Source organism: Anopheles aquasalis, chromosome 3, assembly GCF_943734665.1.
Source record: "Anopheles aquasalis chromosome 3, idAnoAquaMG_Q_19, whole genome shotgun sequence".
Classification (NCBI taxonomy): domain Eukaryota; kingdom Metazoa; phylum Arthropoda; class Insecta; order Diptera; family Culicidae; genus Anopheles; species Anopheles aquasalis.
In genome coordinates this window covers 35,742,110-35,759,063 of record NC_064878.1, presented here as the reverse complement: position 1 = coordinate 35,759,063, position 16,954 = coordinate 35,742,110, and the positions used below count along the sequence as shown (strand labels likewise).

Genomic DNA, 16,954 nt, shown 5'->3' with positions numbered 1-16,954 from the left:
CTCTCTCCCGGGAACATCAATGGTACATTTCTGTGAGCAACAAGAAGATGACGCAGTGGAACTGGACAGCAAGGCAGCGTGGAGGCGTATTACATGCCACACTGTTTTATCAGATACTCCAGCAACATGTTTGATAAAATCGGGAGAAACATCCACTGCGCAAAAATCGATCGAATATTGCACACGCGCTACAGGGCTACATTCCTTGGATGCTATACCGTCCCATCGCTTTCATGATTTCATAAGAAAGCATCACAACTGTTTACGCCACATTTTGCAATAGCGCAGCTGTTGGGGTAATACATTTCAGATTTTAAATTAATCTTTCTCCAAAAAAAAACCACCACGCCAACACTCTAATCGTTGACGAGTTGCGTAGCCTTTTATCACCCATTTGTCAGATGTCAGGAAATTACCTCCATCGTGCGATGTTGATTGCTTCGATCCAGCGTTGATTGGAATTCCCCCTGATTAGAGAGCGAGCGGCCGTAAGTGCCTGCTCAGCAAGCAAAAGAAACAGGACCTTTCACGTAGGCAATGATTGGGCGCTTTAACATAGAACCACCAACAGTACCCAACTCCATATGAAACCATTTTTTTTCTCTTTGCGCAATGAAACGGCGAATCGAGTACGATTTGAGTGATTTGAAACTTGAAACAAACACTTCAGAAGACCATCCAGACAGTATCTTGTTAGAGGATCGTGTTTTTTGCATGAAAAATCAACATAGACGACAGTGACCTGTCTCGCGGTCGTGATGAGAATCCCCTCAAAACTCAATGTAAGCACGTTATTGTACATTACCGGTGCTCACAGTTATACGTCATACTTGAACCAGAGTTCCTTCCGACCCACTCACTCCATCCCTCATGGTGAAAGTACGGAAAAACACCACACCACACTCGGTCAGAACACGTGAGCTCGGCTAGGGCGAGGGCTGGGTGTAGCGTGTTTATTTGACAAAAACACGAGCAGCTCTACATCTGACAGTGACACTGGTGCATCGGCTTTTAAATGAGGCTAATACAGGCTGCTGGCGCTCCCTGGGTTCGTGCATTCCTATATCGCTTATAAGGTTTGCTTGATGCAGAGTAGTAAGCGCGTGCGTTGAGTCATTTACATAGCCACAATTAACGATCAGCGTCCCCACGAGCATTCCGTAGCTCAATACACTCTCATGCGCTCAAGGTCTAATGTTTGATTAGCAATCTTTTGAACGCACAATTTGTTTCAGGCAAACGTTTCTGTTGGTGTATAAGTACAATGAACTATTAAAATGCGGAGCTCTGGAACAAAAGTAGAAATCAACAGAATAATATTTTGCATTGGTGCATGAGCCTTGTTTACAGCGCGTTTAACTTTGAAGAATAAGAGAGGATCAATTGTAGTTTAAACGTTGTTTGCTGTTGAGATGCACGTGCTAGTTAGCAGGCCAGCGGACTCAAAGCAGTGATGTGGTTTTAATACCAAGAAATGTTTAATACCAAACAATTAAACATGGTAATTACATCGAATAATACTCACTGGAATACAACTCGTCCGTTAGTTCGTGCTTTCTACGTGTAAAAAGTTAAGGAACATTATTAAATTAACAGGAATAGCAGCATCCGCATCGTGGAATCATGACAAAGTGTGAATCCAATACCCCAGGGGCAGCATTGTACGACCACATCGATCGCTACTGCATACGATCATTTCAGTGATCACTAAAGCGACCTATGACGAATGGTGGTAGTGCTAAACATTATCGAGCCCACAGATACGATGAAACGTTGACTAAAACGTGAGACCAATTATGAATGTTTATTGCACCGTAATCGCTCAGAGACTGACACAATACTGATCGTTACCACGTTGCCCCACTGAACCGAACGATGGAATCCACTTTCTAGTCCACCAGGGCCAATTGCACTTGGATACTCTATCCTACAACGAGTAAATTGTCGAGTCACATCGGCAAAGAATCGACGCATTTTATCAATGTTCTACTTATAGAGTCACTCCCGGTAAAGTCTCGAAGTAGCGTTGTTTCCGTGTTGCTGCAATCTCTCGTTAGTATCGCCAAATGGGATCGCGATCGCGAAACAGAAAACAGTAATGATCTTGATCTGCATCATGGTTGCTTTCGCGCTCTTCGCTGTGCTACACCGCTAGCTTAAATATTCTATAGGAATTCTGACACAATCCGCGAAAACCGGAACAACGCCTCTTCTCAACTCGTTTGGATGAAACTCGCATAGGAGCGGAGGAAGATTCAGTAAAACCAAACGGTCAAACCTGTTTCACTTCCAGGGCCTTGGCATCTGGATGTCAATTTGAAATGTCATCAATTTGCATATGAGCAGAACAGAGCGAACAGTTTCCTGCTACAGTGCAAGCACTCAATACCAGATGGGAGATGACACTGTTAATGCGTAACGTAGAGACTCTTTTTTGATTAATGTTTAGGGAAGTGTCAAAGAAAATTATTAAAAATATCTGGAAGCACATGGCTACATTTTAGTTCAAAATCTGTCAACGCTTCTACTATACAAATTAGAGCGAAGAAGACGAGTCCTCCGAAGAGGACATTCGAGTTTGAAGTGGAATAGTTTTTACAGACCAACCAATTCGGTCTTCTCCCTTCCATCAGGCCGGTGGAAAATAGCGAGCCAGCGATAGAGCACGAAACATTGCAGTCAAGTAATCCCTCCGAGCGGGACGCGTCAATAGTACACTTCCTTTAGTGATAGTTGCCCACCTGCCTACCCACCCCCACCGGTGTGGTGATGGTTTGAGGATTGGTCACGTTTTGTAATATTTTACTTCTTCTTTTGCTTTCGTGTTTTTTTTTTCTTTTACAAACAGACGTGGTGGCGTGGCAACGCTGGCGGAACTGGCCAGGGAATCACAGGAATCGACAGCCTGGCCAATGGCATGGTGTGGCCATCCAACCGTGTGGTAGATGGCGTGGGAGCGTCCAACGTTTTCTTCCGTCTTCTAGCACATTGCGTTTTCCAATGCGGAACTTGCGCCCTTAGCCAACCCGGTGGCCCGTCACGTGAATTCTGTGGAAATGCTGAAATGTGCCGCGTCCGTGGCCGTCACAAGCCCACATTCACGTAATCCGGTTATGGTCTGCACTGCTGCACTTCTTGCTAGTGCTTGATGTGTTTTCTTTTCGTCACAAAACGCAATAATTCGCGACATATCGTTTACTAATACTAATGAAAATGATGTATCTTCATCTTGGAAGGAACATCTTGAAATCATTAAACCCTCACTAGCTCTTTTTTGCAACGAAATTACAATTTTCTTTTCAAGCTCAATGCATTGAATTCATAATGGAATAATAAGTGAAAAACGGGTACGGAAAGTGCTGGTTGCTTTCCCAGCGCTTCACCATTGCCACTACGCTAATCCACCATTAAGTAACAACCATATTGAGCCAATATCATCCCGCTCTCAACTAGCAGCAGCCTCTTACCTAATGCAAAAGTAAGAGACGATGACGGTTTTTATTCCAAGCAATTTCGTAGTCAATCTCTGGCCAAGATGCGAGGATAAGATGCACCCCGCTTAACAGAAGAGCCAACGCTTACGTAAAAACACTCTATACCTGAAGATTGGATCTTGCAGCAGCGACCAACCCCGCGGCCAGTAGCTAGTAGCAGTGACCGATGAGGTCTTAGCGAACGGTATGCACTTTGGAATGGGCCGGATCGTAAACAATCCCCTTGTCGTCTTCTTCGTTAGCGCAGCGCGGTGCTGAAGATGATTGATCTTACTTTCAAATTTTTAAAACCTGCGCCGTATCCACTGGATATTTGGTGGCCCTCCCGCCCTGGTCTCGGACTGGTTTCGGCCCCCCTCCGTGCCAGTGAAAGGAAGTGTCATTACTGTTGTCACGAAGGGTGGCGTTCGTTGAACCGAAAGCCGTACGCAAACGTGTGAAATAATCGCATAATTTATGAGCGCATTTCGCGTCGGTCACATTAAATCTTCCACTAACCTACCTCTTCTAAGCATCGTATCCAAGGGACTCTCGATTCTGGTTTATAGTGTCCGGACCTCCGGACACGGTCCCCACCGGACTGAATGCTGAATATCGTACAGGGTAACTCTTGTACTCTACCAAAGAGCGTTCCGTCGTTTTATCCACCCACATAGTACCGTTTTATCATCCGCGACAGAACCGGTCCTGTTGCCACTCGCTTCCTGAGGGCTCAAACAAACAGCTGCGGTCTTACATCAGCGCTGGCTGGCTGGCCGGCCAGGTCCGTTTAATGGTAAACTTGACAGTGAAATGGCTCAACCAGCTCCGGGGACCGGAAACCGGTTGCGCTCCGTTCTCTATCTCTTGGCCACGAAATTACGATCACCAAGCTCCGAGACAGAGAGAGCAGCATCCATGGGTGGGCCAATCCAACCTAGAACCGCTTGTAGGCGTGGGTTGTGATTAAGTTTCGCTTTTTTTTTTCTTGAGGAAAGATTGTTGAACCAGATCCTCCATAGTCCATGGTTGTTCTGGCCGCTAGAGGAAGAGCAAAATGTCAATCGACCAAAGCTCATTCCCCCCTGTGCAGGACATGCGTGGCCACATTGGAACATTTGCATCACATGGAATCGTAGGAAGAACGTTTTACTTTCTAAAAACCATAATGCAGTGCGGCTTTCAAGAAAGATTGAAAGTCATACTGTTGATGTTGCTGGCGTGAATGCAACCTCGGAGTGTATGGTTGCGAAAAGTTTGAAATCAAACATGAAAAAGCATTATATAGACGCAACCAACCATCAGCGCCTGCGTCAGTGGCGGAGCGCCACAACCGCAAATGGATAGTGGAGCAAAATGGAGTGTTGGGCAGGCAACGCTTTTCGACACAACCGTTCGACCATAAACATCGAAAACTGAGCCTCGGTATAAGAAGGTTCAGCGACGGCATGCTTCCCGCACGATTAGCACATCAGCAAAAGCGGCACCATGATTAATTCAATTAATGGGTCCCGACAAACCATCCGCAGGGAATCGATTGCGGTGGACACGGGGTATCCAATACATCCAGCAGGCGGCGACATAATTTTTGTTCATCGCTTTTCCGCGACCCAGTTGCCCAGTTGCCAACAACATCAATCGAAAACATAGCATGCGTGCCGAGAACGAGAGAGAGAGAGAGGATGGTCACTGGAGGGGTACAGCAGCGATGGCACTGACCGTTGAAGGCAAATGACTGAATGAGCAAAACAGCTGGTAGCACCCCCACGACTTCTGCTTCACAGAGAGCTCAAACATATGGTGCGCTCCGTTACGTAACCGTTCCTCTATAAAGTCGGCAAAGACGACGCCATGCCACGACTGCAAATAATGGGCAAACGTAGACGCAGACGCGCCCCGCATCTATCGCGCGTACGGTTCGATCCAAGTATACGTAGACACCGCCAGAGCGCCAGTAGTAGTGTAAGTCCAGGGCCCTCGATGATTGTTTCTCGATCCGGCAGCCAAACCATCATCCAGTAACATCACAGCAAAACACCATTCATCTCAAGGTACCACAGCGAAGCATCACACCTTGCCCTATGGGCTGAACGTTTTCTGAAAACGTAAAGCAACGGCTGTTTCATCTGAATCAACAGTCTGCTGCTCTTTCTGCTAGTAGCGTGAGAGCGCGTACACCGAACACGAAGATGTGTGAATTTGATGTGCGTCTGTGATGATCGCACTTAGTGAATGGAATGGAGAAGATTTAATGACCCATTGCCTCCCCTTAACACCGGACTGCGGCCACGACGACGACGACGACGACGACGACGACGACGATGGTTAGCCGTAGTAATCAAGCATGTCAACATGCTTTACCATGACATAAACCGTGCAGTGAACGCGTGGCGTGGCTGGACAATGGCTGCTGTGCACAACAATGTCACTCCGGAGTAGCAGCAGCAGCACTGTTGGCCGTTCTACAATCAACCGAAAACACTTTCGTCATCGATGCCTGGTCGGTAATACGGCACAAAATTCTGCACACCCTGTGTCACGGTGCATTGCATAAGCGAAACGCGAACCTTAATACATCATGACATACGCGCACGGTCCATTTTCTCCTGCTGGTCCCAAAACCCGATCGAGTGCTCACGATCGAACTGTGGCTCCCGTGATGACGATGACCGTGGATGACGGTCTTTGTCCTAGGGGGCCAGAGAAGTAGCGGCACGATGATTTTAGGTCTCCGAAACGAGCTGTGTAAATTGCATCTTACAACACACGCCCGCCCGGTTCTGCACAGAAGTTTCAATTAAGATAATAACGGCCTCAATTAGTGGTACTGTTTAGCGGATCGCGGAGAGAAAAGCCAAAACATACAGGTGGCCGGACGGGAGTGCACGCTTCGTAGCAGCAAACCGTCACGGGTCTCAAACAATAACAGTACGTGGCAATAGTGTATCAAACGGAAGTGAACTACAGTTCTGGTACGCTAGAGGTTCTATATCAGCATTAGATTGGTATGCAGGAAACTGGTGGTGCGCTGGGACTAACCGACCTGACTGTTACTCATTCACGGGCAAGTTTTTCCGCCACGAACGTGCTCAGCAGTGATGACAAAGGTGTGGCGGAAAAGATGGTGATGATTTCGTCAACATTTCCTGCCCATAAGTCAATCCTTCAACATTGGACATTGGTAATGCGAATCAAACTGGCATCGACTGGCTCAGCTGGCCTCCTGGCCCCCGGCGCCATCGTGCGTGAAGCCAAGGCGAAAATGGTGGGTTTTTCGTTTCTATAATTGAAACACCGACCACCGATTTCTACACTTTCGCAATCGAAAATAGAGTGAGAGAAAAAAAACGGCCCAATAACAGCAAATGCCAGCGCTCAATTTACTGCACACCTCTTTCAGCATAGCGCCGCCGTATGCCCCCTTCATTTCTGATCAAACACCTGAGTGACCACATCAACACCTGAGTACATGAGATGGCGTCGGTTGAGGGGTCGAGGGAGAAGGTGGGGGGGGGGGGAACTTATGCAAGTGAAGCGAATGGGAAGTGGAGCAAAGAGCTACTAAAATTGCCAACGTGCGGTGTACGCCATCAGAAAATCGAAGCGCCGTCCAGTCCCGGTCAATCGTAGACCCTGCCCGTGACCGTGCCACCTGAGGTTTGGAATTGGGCAACTTATTGTGTTCTCCAAACACGATGGACACACACATCCACGCTCATTAATTGAACAGACACGCACACGGTTGCGCGGCTTTACAGCGAAACATATTGTTAAACCAGACAGCGCCATGTTGTGGTGCGGTCCAACGAGCACATTAGTCCCAGAAGGACACGGGGTGCGGCAGGCTAATAGATTGTGAATGGTTCATCTAAACCCATTTGAAGTTGGCACCTGGTACAGCAAGTAAAATCTAAATTTGTCCAAGAACACTTAGCGCTGCAACCAGTGCGCGTGGCTTAAAATGTCGGATGCAGTAACTACTAACGTCATCATAGACTGGCCGCATGATAAGGTGGCAAACGTGCACCAAAGAGCAGGAATGAAAGCACTTACAACTTACTCTTTTTCGCTCGAAAAGTGTGGCACGGGAGGACCACTACACGTGAGCATTGAGGTGATGGAGGCGCCAGGAATCCAATCTACTAATCCTGAAAACCTTCGCTGCACATGCGGCCCACCGCGTGATGGTTGGTATAGTCTTCAGCGCGTGAGTTCGTTGAGAGGGTGGGTGTGGGGGTCGGTGGTTCCTCATTGACAAACACAAAACGGTCGCTCCAAACCTCGGCACGAAAAGAGATCGCACGAAATTCCTTTCCGCTACGGCGATTCAGCAACGCAGGAGCTGCTGCTAACCTTGATGTCTTCCGATCGTGATCATGCTACATGCTGTTGTAACGTAGCGAGTGGCAGAGTGGTTGCTTGAGCTGCTAGTGGAGTGCATCGCGCTCCATGCTATCGTTTGGAGCTCGGCAGTTACATTCTTTTTTGTTTTTCAACTCATTCATGTTAGTCGACTCTTCTCAACCTTCAGCTTCGGTGCTTCCTGCACCATGGGCTTTGCTTCGGTGAATGGATTGCATACGACCAGTTTCTTCCCTTCCAATCATAAACTAACGCCATCGGCGGACTGGTGCAGGTGGCATCTGAAACGCCAACCGACACTAACTCACCTTGAAGAGGTATCAGCTGGGTTGGGAGTTCGTGTTACCATCTTCTAGAGAGGAAGGTTCCATGAGATATTTATGATAGTTGCCCCAACACAGAACAGATTAACTATGCTTCCATATAGTAATGTTATGTGAAAACATGAGCTATTGTTCAACTAACGTGTCGTGCAAATAAATCTACCAATCGGCATACATTCATACACCATTAAAACGGACAACCACATTCAACGTCAAACTGTAGGCCAGGAAGGTAAAGGCCAGCACCATCCACTAGTGCAACTTAAGGCTAATAATCGTTTCCCTGCCATTTGCTCAATTTACCAATTAGGACACTTTGTCAATTCTCCAATCAAACCTGACACTAAAACAAAAAAAAAAAAGAAAGTATTGACTGACGCCCAGTGATATCATCGTTCTGCTATCAGTGAAACGTACAGCTATCGGCCAACCTGATGACATACTGATAAGCCCCCCGTCCACCCGGTGCCAGTTTGGCAAACATGGAAACTCCTCATGCAACCGTTGTCGCCGGAAGTCTCGACCATACCCGGGCTGTCTGATAGCAATGTTTTTTGTGCCCTTTTTTTTCTGCTTCGCTAACAGCCACCCGCCTTCATCCAGTACAGACCATTTCGCCCATGCCACGTCTCCAATTATTAGAGGCTAATTGATAATAGCCAAACGGAACAAGTCTTTCGTTGATTGATTATTGTGTTTAATGATGGTTTGATAAAGCTACCCTGACCTCACCGAGTCCTATGCGCCGTACATTTTCATTTTAGTAAATTAGATTTTCTGATGCATCAATTTATCGACACAGCGGGATCTTTGTGCGGCAAATGAGCTTAAAACACGAGCAACCCAACCCCATTCAATAGACTTTTGTTGATGCTGGCGCCAACATGAACAGCACATTGTCGTTTCTGTATCAACCATTTCTAATCATATTGTCAGTCGTCGAAAGAATAGCTGCAAAATGAACATCTCGCATTTCAAAAGTTCGGTTTACAAATGGTTTCATATGATTGCCATTTCAATTCTATTGATCGGCTTAGCACAAATTAAGGACTGCATAACAATGATGTTACTATTCAAAGGTCCAATTTCGCACAGGTCCAATTTCAAAAGCGGTCATTTAATAAGGGTACAATACCTAGCGCCACTTGCATGTCGAAAGGTCAATGGAAAGGAAGCTTTGAAGCTCACCTTCCAACACGCAAACACTAGAAATTTGACACAAGTAATAATTGTTGCTTCCATTCGTCTGTCCGCAGATTGAAATTTGTTACTTAATTTTGAAAAAATGTATTGCTTCATTTAATCAACCGAGAGTAACAAAGACACAAAGACCAGGAAGGAGACAGGAGCTTCTTGCACTAAAATATGAGAAACAATTCGCTACATTTTTTTGGTTACAATGAGATGTAATGTTTAGCTGCGTTTTAGTATAGTCCAACGGGCTTTCAACGACGGGACTGAAGAAAAAAGATTTGTTTTCTTTTCAAACGTGTGATTGTTTTATTTTCCCAACAGCACGTTCCAGTGCTAACAGGAACAGAGGGAGCAAGTAAAGGCAGCCAGCAGATTTCAAGAATCTTGCATGTCTCAGTGTGTATTATAAGTTGTTTATATGTAATTTAAACAATCTATAGTCAACTATTTGACCATAAATAATTATCCTAACGGGACCATCTTGTTGTGTTATTTTTTTTTAAATTAAGCTTATGCGTTCTTGATAGAGGACTTTACAACAAATAAATAGATCTTTAGTTGTATTAAACAATTTCACGAATCTGCACGCATGACTTGAAGCTATCAAATGATATCAAATGATCAGTGATAAACTGAAGTGTTTTAGGTGAAACATTGTTTCTTTTAAAACGAAAGTTGTGACCAAAAATTGTGAAGAAGACTCTTCCTCGTCGAATGCGTTGAAGAGACACAAATGTCAAGGTTACGGCGCAATGCAAATACCGGGGATAGGTTATTGCGCAATGCGATCATGTGTCTCCTCAGCACTCCTTCTCCACAGTCTGTATTCCATCTCTCTCTCTCTGTTTCTCTTTCCCGCCACTCTCGTTCTCTATCTCTTCTTCTTTTTCCCACTTTGCCTCTCGCTCACGACGGGTGGCGCTGTAAAATGCTGCTGCTGCTGCAGCAGTTGAAGATATTTCGTCAGGTGCAAAAGTGAAAGTAGCTCAGCGGCCTTCGCTTTAGAGAGGTCTCTTCTCTCGGACGAATCTGCATTCCTGCAATGTATTTCGAATAAACCAATCTTCGATGTTTGACTGTTTCAAAACTAAATTTTGCCATCTCTAAAACAGTAAACTGCATTCGCTTCGCTGCGATGGCTGCAATTGATAGCTAACATTTGATTTTTTTTGTTAGATGAGAAAATGTATTGCATCACTAACAGCTGTTGCATCAAACTTTGTGGCATCCCATCAGACGCTCTGTACGTTCAACATGGTTCTGCAACTCAAATTTGTTGATTTTTTTTCGGAACTTAAAACAAAATTACTAACTGAAATTTGCTGTTAAAAACCAACCGACTCTAGGCAGTAACAATAGTGAAAATGTACAACGCTTTTCCTACCATATGGTAGCGCTAGCAGCCGTTTTTTTTTAACGAACGGGAGTTTTCACTTTCGGTTCGGTGCGCTCTCAAACTCATGGTTCAGAGCGAACACTTCTCTGAGTGAATTTTCTCACTCGGTCTGCCCACGCGTTTCCCGAGGACTTGCGCGCGACAGCGAGTTCGCTGAGTTACGCGAAGAGGAAAACGAGAGTAGCGAAATACAGAGAATTTCCAGATTGAAGTACAGTGCAACCTCTTCTGGGCGCAATGATCGATTGTTTGATAGAAATTTCCCGAGCATTCCCGAATTTTTTTTCCGAGTAAGCGACCACCGAGAGCTGCTCGTGCTGAGTGTGAGTTTCCAAATTTCTCGCAAGAGAAAATGAGAGCGGGAAATGAGCGCTACATATTGGCCTTAGGAAAAAAATGGGAATCGAAGACTGAGGTGAGCTCATGAGTTCACAGTTTTGCAGTAAGTATGGTAAAATGGAAAGAATGGTTTTACTTTACTTAGGATTTTTGAAGCAGTAATCACAACGGTAGATTAAACACTATAAAACCTGCCTCCGGCAACCTCCTTTCCGCATGCGATACGATACGATTTAAACACGTTTCACCATTGCGATTGTATACGTTCGTGACCTGGTGCTACAAAGTACCACGTTTGGCCCGTATGTGAAGCTCCTGTGGGTGATTGCACAGCAACAAGTGTAAAACATTCCTCGAAATCAACCAACCAAGAAGCGCTCGCTCTGAACAATGCCTATCAGCATGTGAGTTATGGTCTCATACAAATATTGATTGCACTGCGGGTGCCACATGTACCGCCGATCAATCCATGCTGCTGAAATGCGAATATTTTCCTCACATGTTTTGCACATTTTTTTGAGTAAGAGTTGCCAGGAATCGTGTTTTTTGTGCATTTAACATAGCTAACTGGATAAGTCAACGAGTTTGCTGGAAAACCTTTTACCTATTGACATGTGAAAACAATGTAGCGGCAAAGCTACAACCCGCTTTATCGACAGGCTGTCTTGGTCTTGGTTTGACCAGCGTCCGCTTGGGTTCACCGTTCGACATTGTGGTAGTAAGAGACCACCTATAGCCGGGCGCCAATTTAATTATAAATGTCTGGTGTCACATATGGAGCAGCAGACAGGCCCAACAGCCCCACCAGTGTTGCGGGGCCGAGCAACCAACCATTGGCGTCACCGGGTCCTCCCTAACCGAGTGACCGAGACACTCGCCAATGACTGAACACGACGACGCAGCACTGGTAAAGCCGTACCGAGGGGAAGAGCACATTGAAAATGTAGGAAAAATTGGGACGTCAGCTTGTCGCCAATCGCCTTTCCGTTCATGTCAATCCAGTTCAGTTCACGGCAAACATTAGCGCCACTCGACTGACGGTTTGATTTCAATCCATTGCGCTGCTGGCAAGCAATAAAACATCGGCCATAACACAGTGAAAATGATAATTACATTAAGTGCTATCAATTTCCACCTTTTCCGAACAATTAGCAGCATTACACATGCACCTCAACTCAGGTGCACAAACTTACAATCGAATGCAATTCGCTTTTCTAAACGCTCAAACTCTGCTGCTTCTATGCAATTAGCTGTCTCTGTTGCTGCTGCTGCTGCTGCTACTCTTCGATTTGGATGGCGATTTCTGTCGTATATGATGCGTTCAAGGGTTCTTGTCAAGGATGCGTTTACCGATTTAAATTAACTCTGCACATAAAGCAGCTTCGTCTTGTCCCTGGTCGGCGGTTCGTTCGTGCGGACCGTCTACCGCCTCGCGGAACCATGCAACGCCCATTAACAAGAAGGCACTTCTCTTGCACACCGTCGCTTGACGAGATATATATATAGAATCGGCACATATTTTTGAACTGAATGTGCTCGTCGTCCACCTCCTATCCTTAGCCCCCTAAGCACCACCACCACCACCAGCCCGGATGCTGTTTTTTTTTCGCCAAAAGTCTGTGCTAGTATCAGGAGCGTCTTCGAACGATGATGATGATGATGGCTACGGTGATGCTGTACCATGCAATCATCATCATCGGCCGGCGAACATGGTGTAGGTGTGGTTTTTAGCTAGTGGCAATATCGGATCAAATTCCTTTCCTTGTTGGCAAGGCTCAATCAATAACACATCAGCAATGCGGTTACCAGAGGCAATCGGGGGCTATCGTCACCACTCCCTAAGTGTATTTACTGTCAATGGCTATCACCTCGGCGGTGAATCTGCCGTTGCAACCTGAGATGAGAAGGAAGCATTCAATCGAACCGCACTGCGTTCTGGTTACCAAGTGAAAACTGGTACCGCTACCTTGGTAGCGCGTTCCTGATGTGCGCGCGATGTACGCGAAAAATTGTCATTTGCAATCCGCTTACTAGCATTTAGAAGTTAATTGTGCTAGTGAATGCTTCAGACAGTTCTCTCTCTCTCTCTCCCCGGTCCTGTTCGATACATCGGATCCCCCTCGGATCCCCCTCGGACTAGACTCTTTGTTCAAGTGTGCAAAACCGTCTTTCGTGGTCGTGGGCCGTTCGACAACATAAGACTATTTTCACGAACGAACAGAACCTGTTGCCTGTAGACGCCAAATAAAAATAAGTGACGAAAACACCGGCCGGTGTTTGGGGGCCACCGTTTTGCTCGTAGCGGTACGATGCAAACGCTGGCGTTGCGATCTGGCGATAGCAACAAGAGAACACTGCTTCCTTTTATGGATAGCGTCTTGTGCTAGTTTTTTTTATTTTTCTTTTCAGATATCTGTCTCGCAAAGGTTTGAGAAGGTCGTGCAATATTTTAAGAAAGGTAAATAAATGGATGGAGTTTGGTTGAGCTGTATCTGAACACACAGCCATTCACAGCCAGATTACCGCATTCGCTTAGTGCTGTAATGTGCGCCACAACACATGCATCCATGCATCGGGTTCGGAAAGCATGAGGAAACATCTTCCTTCTAGGTCAACAAGTACCCGTGAGTGAAGGTTAATGTCCCCTAGATCAGCACTATCATGTGACAGGGAATAGGAAACAGTAATCACTGCACTATCAATTGACTAAGCGCACGTTGCGCGATATGATCAACATCAATCGCTTATCAGGATGCTCCAATCCAGTCGATCACACCTTTCGCCCACGATCAAACAAAGCCAATGACTTGCTCCACGTTACCTCAAACACTCAGAAACACGGTAAGAGTGTTTGCCTGTTTGCTTCGGAAATTGATGGAAAATACCCAATCGAGAGACAGAGCCAGAGAGAGAGAGGTTTAGGTTTCATTCAGCATTCATGAATGCATGCACAGTTTTACTATCTGCATTGTGCCAATCCACCCTCCAGGCAGGGGAGTGCTGTGTGTCTTGGCCGATACCCCCTGTGTCAACGGCTTTAGCGATGAACGTCAGCAAGTTGCAGAAAAACCCTCCGTCCGTCTTATCAGCTCCATCATGGTGCGAGATTAGGGGATGTAAACGGTCAGCCGTTACAAAAGAGACGGCCAGGAGACTGACGGACGAACCAGAGTCCCGGAGTCGGACACGGCCATAAACCGCGAAACATAGCGTGGAGTTGTTTTTTTTTTTGTTTTTGTTTGTTAGCTGATAAACGCTGAACCATTGTACAGGCGCGGGCGGCCAGTGTTATCGCTAGCAGTGATTATCGAACTGTTTGTTTTCGGTTATGTTAATGTTGCGGTCAGGTGTTTCAGCGGTTGCCTTCGCTGATAAGCAAGGAACCTACGATTGGATTGTACTCAGCGAGCCGCGAGCGATTGCAGAGGATCCGCATTGCATTCAGCAATCGTGGTGCGACGTACTTTAAAACGTTAAATAATCTACGAACGTGTTCATGACCGCCCAAGCTTACACAAGAGTTCTTTGTTTCAACTCAAAAAACTCGTTCCAAGAAGATTTTTTTGTTATTTTTAACATTTCATTACTGGACTCTGTTCTGTTCAGGAATAGGCATTAACAAATGTAGCTAATCGTCCTCGTGTTATACTTCCGGGTGCCAACATTCTTCACTTCATTTCAACGAGCCATTTCGCATTTTTTAGCCAACCAGTATTAAATACCTTATATCCCTCGTCGTAGCGAATTGCGAGTGAAACGTGTTGGTAATAACGAACGAATGACACTGCATTACAACATCTTGGTACAGTGCTTTCGAGGAGAGGAGAATTGAAACTGTCCAAGTAGCGATGTGTGCACGATGTCACTCTTGTCTTATCGATTCCAGGCACGAAGCGCATGATTTCACTTTCCTATCACACGTGTGCGTATGTGAATTAGCAGCGAATCAAGCAGCAAACTGTGAGTAAACTGTGCAGCAAGCTCAATGCGCACGCTGGCTTGGGCCGTCCTGCCAAGTCCTTCTTGCATAATTTGGAGCGAGGTGTTTTCTCAGTCCCCATTCGCCCCACGTACCCATCGTCGCCGACATGTGCTTACTTTCATTTGCTTACGCTATCGGTGGATTGTGTGATTTTTTTACTATTGATCATCATTCGGTCATTCACGCTACTAATGCGCATTTGAATAGTATCGATTGTTGGAGGGAGGAAGATTGTATTTCATTTCATTATGCAAGTCCCTTTTTTATTCTGTTGATAGTCTGTCAGCTGATCACCACCATCCTATTGCACCATCTTGACACAGCGTGCGCACGGTCCGCTGTTATCAGTGCGCTACCGTTGTCACCCGAAAATACTTCAAAGCCGTGCGGATGGACGTGGAACCCACGTGTGAAAGCGACGACACAGACTATTTAGAAACGATTTCTCTGAACGCCGGGCGAGAGTGCATTCGAGTGCATAACACCGGGGCGGGGAGGAACTGAAAGCGGAGGGAAATACCGTTGGAGTATTTACGCAAACACAAATCCATCCATCCGATAAGCTGCCACTCGCGATCACGTGTCGTAGGTCACATTTTGCACTTGCGTGCACGCGATTGTTAGTTTCCACCACGGTGGCACATGTACTGCTATTTAGTAACTTCTGAAGCAAATGGAATGTACGATAACAACACACCTAAACTACAAGCAGAATCTGCAACAGAAGACGATTCCGTGGACAAGTAATACCCTTTTGCTAATTGAATTGTGCAATGTTCCGAGGTAGAATTTGCCATCGAGAGCATCATCTAGTGTGATTACGCAGTGTATCTGTCAAGGTGTGTGGATTCAATCCGCTCGATCTGCACTCATGCACGTGAGTTGATCGCAGAACAATACAGTATGGACGGAGCTGCGTCCGGGGAGACCGTGATCGATGTTCGTTGGGTGGTAGAGGGCGTTTTCCATACGATCCATGTGTATGGTGTATTTAGCTGCGGGCCAATGTTAATTAATGCCAATCATTCGCTGCTGTGTGCGCTCTCCTACTCCACTACCATCACTATCAACCGTGCAAACAAGATCAAGGTCATGGCGTTCGCCGTAGATGTGAAAGACTATTCGATTGTAAATGCACCATATTTGCTTATCTCTCGCTTCAGAGAACGTCATGTGCACGAAATGTGTTTTTTTTGGTGCACCGATCTCGTTGATTCTTTTATGTAACTTTACCCGTTCGCTTCGTCCTTGAGTGTATGCTGATAGTTATGTGGTGCATCCCTTTTTGCCACATGGCAGTTTCCTCAACCCAAGCATGATCCAAAAGCTCAAGGCAAAAGTGAGTTTTCCTTCCTTTCCTTCCTTCGTGGCAGTAACATGACAGGGAGACAGAGGGAGGAAGGATTTACATAGAGAAAGAGCTAAAGAAGGGTGGGACAACTGACGCCCGCTAGTCGTGATAGAGAATGGGCAAAGATTTCGCCTTCGCTATTTTCTTTTTTTAGAACGAAATGCTTGTGTTTCGAAGCAATGGTTCATCGGTGCGAACACGTCACGCCACCGTGCCAACTGCATACCATACCATCACCGGGCTCTGTCGGTCTCTGAGCACACAACCCACCCCAAGAACTCTCCCTCCCCCCCCCCCCCCTCTCCCTCTCTCTCTATCTATCTAAGCATCGTCATTGACACGAGGTGTCTAACAACCGGAAGATCATTGGTCGGCTGAGGTCGAAAGGCACATTGCACCATTTTAGCCGCACACCGAACGCCAAGAAGTCCCCCCAAGGCACTGGGCACATCAAGATCATGCATGAAATTGTGCGTTTCACCTGAGGCGAATCAACTCAAACGATTGAAAACAGAGCGATTGGTCATCTGAAGC

At 46.1% G+C, this 16,954-nt stretch overlaps 1 protein-coding gene across 3 annotated transcripts in view; it reads right to left on the bottom strand.

The window, feature by feature from the left end:
• The window catches only part of LOC126579063 (terminal nucleotidyltransferase 5C), a 33,921-nt gene that overhangs the window by 13,115 nt on the left and 3,852 nt on the right, over window positions 1-16,954 (bottom strand). The gene's annotated exons all lie outside the window — the stretch shown is intronic.